Genomic DNA, 7,578 nt, shown 5'->3' with positions numbered 1-7,578 from the left:
TGCTGCCAGGAATCCGCTAAACCCACTTGAGAAAGTAAACTACTTCTTGGAGTATATGATACATATTTTGAGGTTTCTGCCATCTGTTCCTCGAGCAAATACAAGAAAAGGTTGGAAGAATATCCCCAAACATGTTGCAGATGTTTATGTTCCTCCATGTCGGTGGTCTTGACGGATTAGAAGCTTCGCCTGTGGGATCCGGTATTCAGTGCTTCGGAGAATCTTCCTTTTATGTCTCTTTCGGAGAGTTTTGCTGGGCGGTGCAGTGGTCACGTACGCCAGGGGAGGGATGCGGTTAAAGTCGCTTTCTATCATGTCCCATCTATTACATGTTTATTGGGATTTTCTGGGTTGTGCGGTGTCTTCTGTATGTTATTGTTTGCTATGAGTCAGGAGTTGCCAAATCCTCCTATGGCTGAAGTCCCATGTTACGGAAAAGCAGCTTTTTTTGTTTCAGATTTTGTTGCGTTTGTTTTTGGACTTTCTCTTCAAGCGCAGCGTCACAGTGCGTTTCCACCATTGTTTTCCCCGCTGCACTTTTTCGCTGCGGCACGGTACAGGTTAGATCACAGTTGTAGACAATTGTATGTGTGTTCTGTACAGCCCAGTCTCTTGTGAGAATGTCTTTGTAACCCGCTGAGATACGACCGGTTGAAAATAGAAGGATTAGTCGGGTTTAGCATGTGAAATGTTATGTTTTTCTTAGCGTGCTGTGTTAAGCTGCAGAGTTTTTACAGAAGACGGCAGACAGACTGGCGAGAAAAAAAAAAGGGAGCAGGGGTCCGATCGTGCGGATAGGGGTGAGAACACAAGATGATGGTGGGGGGCTACAGAGAGGAAATTCCAATTGTGCTGGAATCAAGGATGCGGCACTTAGTAAAGGACGCAAAGGGCTGGAGCTTGGAGGTTGTGAAAGGGTTAAGTGATTTTAATATAAGAAATTATAATAAGCAAGTACAATACAATAAAAGGTAATAAGCAAGAGTATAAGTATGGCAGTCACTTAAAGGGGTTTTCCAACCCAAAATCTATTTTTTTTATACTTATGACCTATTCACAGGATAGGTAATTAAGTATGCGATCTGTCTAGGTCTGACACCTGGACCCCACACAGATCAGCTGTTTCCGCATCCAGTGCTAAAACTAAGGTAGCATTGTAGCATCAGCTGTAATAAAATTAACCCTTTCCAATACAGAAACATACTGTAACGACTCTGCCTGTTCCAGTCTCTGCGCCGCCCTCCGCTCGCACGCTGTGGCGCAGGAAGTGTGTTCAGTTTCTTTGATTTTAACTATCCTCTGTAATTGAATTTCCGCCGCACCCATCTCCTGCACCTTGTTTCCTTCTGTCCATGAAATAGTTAATCTTAGCCTTGCCTGTGTGATTGACAGCCTGTCTACCAATCAAGTCTTGAGGGTCCTGGGCTTCCTATATACAGGTCATCACACAGGTTTGCTGGCTATTGTGACTCTGTCCTGTGATTGTCCTGCTAAGCTCCCCTTTCTGCTATTTTTGTATTACTGACCTCTGATCTTTGGCTTCCATTGTGACTACTCTTTTGGATTACGATTTTGTACTACTTTTTCTCTCTGGCTTTGACCCTTGGCTTGCTGACTCCTCTTCTGGGTTGTTTGTCTTGTCTTGTTCTGTGTATACTTATTCAGATAAGTGACTATCGCCAAGTTGTCGCCTGTCACCTAGGGCATTTCTGACAAGTAGGTAGGGACAGGCACTGGGTCTTTGTCTTCCCTTCTTTCTTCCATTGTTCCAGTAGCAGCCTAGCAAATCCCTTACACATTCAGACTTCTAGACCATTATCTTGCTTCCATCATAAGGACATAGTTCTCACAAACCTTATGGTGCTGACATAACTTCTTCCTCAATATCTGCCTTTTGAAATAGATGGTAGCCAAAATACAGGAAATGGCCAACAAATTCCTGCATTTCTCCACAAATGGCTTGCTGTGGGCTCAGTTACGTGGCCGGGGACATCTTGGTAGATGACATTTATGTTCAGTGACCGTCCTAGGCTCCTGTAAGGCTGGGAAGAGGTTCGGTGCGTTTGTAAGTCTTTATATGGAGTTGGTAAAATGGCGCATACTTGGAAGAACACTAAGAATTGTTGGGCAAGAGGTGGTGGAGAGTCTTGGACGTATTTGTTAAATTAACCATCACTCACATAGATGATGCTTTTCCACTGATCTCATCAGGATTATTGTAGCCATGGATATGTAAGATACAGACGCTGGTATTATTATAGGATACAATATTGCTTAAACTACACATTTATGGTTATCATTATGTGATTGTCATGATCGATGATCGGCGCCTTGACATGTAATATTTTGCTCTGCATGGTGGCTGCCAATTGCACAATGTATTTCTGCTTGTCTCTCCTAGAGTCAGCCATGACTAAGGTTTATCATTGTCCCATCATGTGGCTTCTACGACATGTCATCTATCAAAGTAGAGAGAAATAATCTCCTCATCCTGCACTGTGGGGAAGATAAGTCTCTTCTGCCACCATTGGAAAGATTGCTTTTGTACTGGAGCACCAGCGTTCAACATCATTGATATTTTGGGCAGGTGATGTGACAACCTCTCTGAGCACATTTATGTGAAGTGACACAACACAACCTTACAATACTACCGTATGATGTTCTCTAGCAGGAGCGGTGTGTATAAAGCGATGGCAAACCTCGCCAGATTCCTTTTGGTTCATCTGCCTTGTTAGTTGAACTTGTTGGGTCCAAACCCAACATTATTGAACTCTTAGACCCGGTGCACATCTGCGTTCGGACCCTTTCGTTCACCTCTCCGCATGAAAAAATGGAGAAAGTCCAGCAAGCAGCACTTTTCTCTCCACATTTTTTGTGCGGAAACCACATGGACCCCTTTATAGTCTATGGGGTCTGCTGGTTTCCTAAGGTAACTGCATTTTAGGTGGATTAGTTTTACAATTGGGGGGTTCCCAAGTGGACTCCCCGAATGGAAACCCATGTGCAGATGTGAACCGGGCCTTATACTACTAAGTGGCAGGCCAGGGCCAGCGTCTTCCTTGAGGCTCCTTACTAATTCTCTTCTGATACATGTCACAGGACCTAGTGGACCACTTGAGTCTCCGCAGTCATGTGTGGTGCGCTGATGTCACTGATAATTAACACAACCGTTTTGGCATCAGGTGCCCACGTGATCACTGAAGTCTAAACATGGTCCCTAGTGGTCCGCGATGTGACATAGGAAGCCAGACCAGGCCAGAAGATAACTGAAGAGGACCATGTGGAGCCCAGGAGAGGTTAGGGAAGGTGAGTATCAGTGTTTGTTATATTTCGGAACCTCACTTATTATACTCGGGGGTCTTAATGGTTTCCGAAAAGATTCAGTCGAACTGCTAAAGTTTTTGGAAAATTCATATAGAGTCAACATTGTTCCAAACCAGTTCTATCATCTCTACTTATGATGTTCTTACGAAGTGTATCATGAGGCTTTGTAGCTTAGGGGTTGGAAGGGCACCCATTAAATTTTTGGGCCCACCATTGTGTAAAAACAACGCTGCACAGTCCGGTGACATCACGTTCACCTACTGATCAGTTGTTTGCCCCCGCCCTGAGCCAGTCACAGGCTGAAAATGGAACAGATCAGGAGGAGATTAACCCCTGTGTTCTCTCCGGGATTTCTACAAGACTGTGTTTCGAGAACACGCAACAAACCCTCATAAAGTCCGGAGCAGATTATGTCCTGTTTACATTTCCTTTCATGTCTAGATTTCGTGTCCTTTTACAGACTGTCACTTGGGTTTTGTTTGTGATGAGCGATATAATCCACTGGTAGTATGTGCAGTCAGGAGTCCATACTATAAGCCAAAGATCGGCATCGTTTACTTTAGAGAGCAGTGATTGATCTCTGTTGGCAGGTATTCACACAGTGAATAAAACCATCTCATTTCTTAGCAAGCTACGGAAGACAACTGGGTCAAGTGGAGTCAATACTGCCTATAGTAGAGATATGAGCGAGCTGTGCTGCTGTATTCTGCGGTGGTAAAGATCTCATATTTGGAGCTCTCAGTTGCTTTTTTGCTGTGGGTGTCCCATGGCGCTTTAGCCTTAAGGGGGTTTCTAGGCTAAATCATTGATGATTAAAGATCAGCAAGGGTCCGACACTCGAGCCCCCAGCCGATCATCTCTATGAAGTGGCTGCAGTGTTTAGGTGAGCAGTGTAGCCTCTTTACTACCTACCCGACCGTCGCTGAAGACCCTGACCGACCCCCCCCCCCCCGAATTCCTGTGCACTCTATTTTGCCCCATAGTAGCCCCTGCACACACTATTACGCCTCATAGTGATCCCTGCACACACTATTACGCCCCATAGTGGTCCCTGTACATACTATTACACCCCATAATGGCCCCTGCTCATACTAATATGCCCCATAGTTGCCCCTGCACACACTATTACACCCCATAGTGATCCCTGCACACACTATTACACCCCATAGTAGCCCCTGCTCATACTATTATGCCCCATAGTGACCCCTGCACTTAATATTACACCCCATAGTGGCCCCTGCTCATACTATTATGCCCCATAGTGACCCCTGCACTTAATATTACACCACATAGTGGCCCCTGCTCATACTATTATGCCCTATAGTGGCCCTGCACTTAATATTATGCCCCATAGTGACCCCTGCACTTAATATTACACCCCATAGTGGCCCCTTCTCATACTATTATGCCCTATAGTGGCCCCTGCACTTAATATTACACCCCATAGTGGCCTCTGCTCATACTATTATGCCCTATAGAGGCCCCTGCACATACTATTATGCCCCATAGTGGCACCTATGCACAGTATTTTGCCACATTGTGAACAGCCATGAACAATTATTATACTCTGGGGTCTTTTCAGACCCCAGAGTTTAATAATCGGCGGCTTAAGGGGAGGGAACCAACATAAAAAGCATTGTCACTTATCTATCTCCGGTTCCACTGCACTCTTCGGTGGTGTCGGCCATCTTCAATTACGTCCGGGACGTCACATGACCTGGGACGCAGGTATCGGTCATGTGATGTCATGGACATGTCTAGTCCCGAAGCCTGCCCGGAGAGGTAAGTAACACTATTTATGTACCCTTACCTCTCCCAGGCCTCCGATCATTACCCCCGAGTATAATAATAGTGTTTGTGGGGCCCGCGGCGTCACTTACCGATCTTGGCAGTAAGTAGGACCCGTTACCGTAACTCCAGACGTTAACGGCCTATTAAGAGAAAAAAAACGCAGTGGTAGTGGCCGTCGCCGGGCCCCTAATGTCCCGGACCCTGTGGCACCTGTTACCCTTGCTACCCCGGTAGTTACGCCCCTGGATCCAATGGCTGAGTTTCCCACTTGAATGAGACTGAGCAGTGATAAGGCCACGAGACCGATGAATTAGCAACATTTTTGGCCCATAGACGTCCCTGGGACACCCATTATAAGGCTTGCTATGTGTCTTCTAGTCTTGTGCCTTTTGCGATTTTATAGCGTCCATTTATTAATATTACCATGATTGGATGGATATTGAGACAAATCTATTTAAATTCTTTTCTGTAATTCTGAAATCCAGCAGAACTGTTGGTAAGTCGTTCAGTAAGTAGGCTCATGGCAGTAACACGGTGCTCCATTTCTATATAAATATGAGTGGGGGAGGCATGGCGTATCTGGGATATCCTCCTGCTGTGAAACCCACTGCCACTCTCTCCAATCTGATCTTGTTAAAATGGTTTCCTAGCAGGAGGAATCAGTGGGAGTCTTATGAATATTCATTTCTGCAATGTAAACTATCTGTTCTTATGGCGTCGCCATGATTTATAAATCCCAACAGCCCCAATATAGGTCACAATCTAGGTCTGCACTCAATGGACTTGGGAAGACGCCTGCATACGTAGAAATCTATTCCAGGTTCGCCTAGGTAGAGGAGTCCATAAACCCGGTCTAGGATGCGATTCATGTACATAGGTGTTAAAGCTCTTTTGCTAATACTGTGATATGATGCTAATATCAGGTGATAGAGTCAGCGTGACCTGATTCCTAAGTGATAAGTGGTCTTCTTCTGAAGCACGGCATTGTGAGGCAGCAAAAGTACTTTGTGTGCTGATTTTTTCCAAGAATATCTCTGGCACTTTTCCGGTCTTTTAGAATAACAAGGTCAGTGTGACTATTTCACATCCATTTTAACTCTATCCACTATATAGGAACAGATCGATAAGATAATGGACAGTCTGATATGGAAATCACTAATGTGACCTTCTACCTATGAAGAGACAATACCACAATGCCATATACCACTATGGTGGTGCCGCAGTACGGGTAAGGTGTCTACTGTTTCTTTTGAGTTCTGCTACATTGCTTATTTTTTTTATTTTTTTTTAGTGAAGGATCCTGCACCATCTCGAGGCAGAAAATAACACTCCAAATAAGACTGAGATCAATGGGACGTCAAAAAAAATGGCCGTCGGATGTATGGTTGGTGGGCTATTCTTGGTGTAAGGTGGTAGGAGTCGCCCACCACAAATGACCTTTGGGCAGCTTTTTTAGGTGCTTACCCAGGGTAGGATTATGCCAACCTCCTGCACCTGCATTCAGACCTTGTTGCTGAGTCGTTGCAAAACTGAGCCTGTTGTTGCAAATCTTCTGGGTGCCCGAAGACCGGTTATCATGAGTGTCGAACATGGGGAGAATCAAAAGACCACTATACACATTACATAGACTGCTACAACCCAAAGCATTGGCAGATAGTGATGTGGTGTGTATGGACAGCTTTATAGGTTCAGCATACACACATGCACATCGAATACTCCAGGGCTCCTTCGTATAGAAACTCAGAAAGACATATAAGAGATTTATCTGAAAATGACGCGCCTTGCAGATGATAACTGGATTACCAGTGACCAGATGTGGTTAATATTATTATCGATGACTACGGGGATCGTTCAGGGTGCAGGAGGTAAGGAGCAAGAGAGAATTTTGGCTTCTTTATTTGAAGATGTATCTATGTACATAAACACTACAGTGCCTATTCAATACACACTATTATGACAGTATACACTGTTTCCCAACAATTTCAGACTTGAGGCACCCATGAAAAACAGGGGTCCGACTCCTAATCAGTGGCGTAACTAGGAATGGCGGGGTCCCGTGGCGAACTTTTGACATGCCCCCCCCCCCTAAAGACCTCGACCAACTGAACCCTGCGCACACTATAATATCCTATATTGGCCCCTGCACACAGTATTATGTCCCCATAGTGGCCTCAGTACACAGTATTATGTCCCCATAGTGGCCTCAGTACACAGTATTATGCCCCATACTGGCCCCAGTACACAGTATTATGTCCCCATACTGGCCCCAGTACACAGTATTATGCCCCATACTGGCCCCAGTACACAGTATTATGTCCCCATACTGGCCCCAGTACACAGTATTATGTCCCCATAGTGGCCCCAGTACACAGTATTATGTTCCATTGTGTACACCCATGAACAATTATTATACTCTGGGGTCTTTTCAGACCACAGAGTATAATAATCAGAGACCCAGAGGGA

The sequence above is a fragment of the Leptodactylus fuscus genome, chromosome 7 (assembly GCF_031893055.1).
Source record: "Leptodactylus fuscus isolate aLepFus1 chromosome 7, aLepFus1.hap2, whole genome shotgun sequence".
NCBI classification, from domain to species: domain Eukaryota; kingdom Metazoa; phylum Chordata; class Amphibia; order Anura; family Leptodactylidae; genus Leptodactylus; species Leptodactylus fuscus.
Note: the sequence above shows the minus strand (reverse complement) of the source record.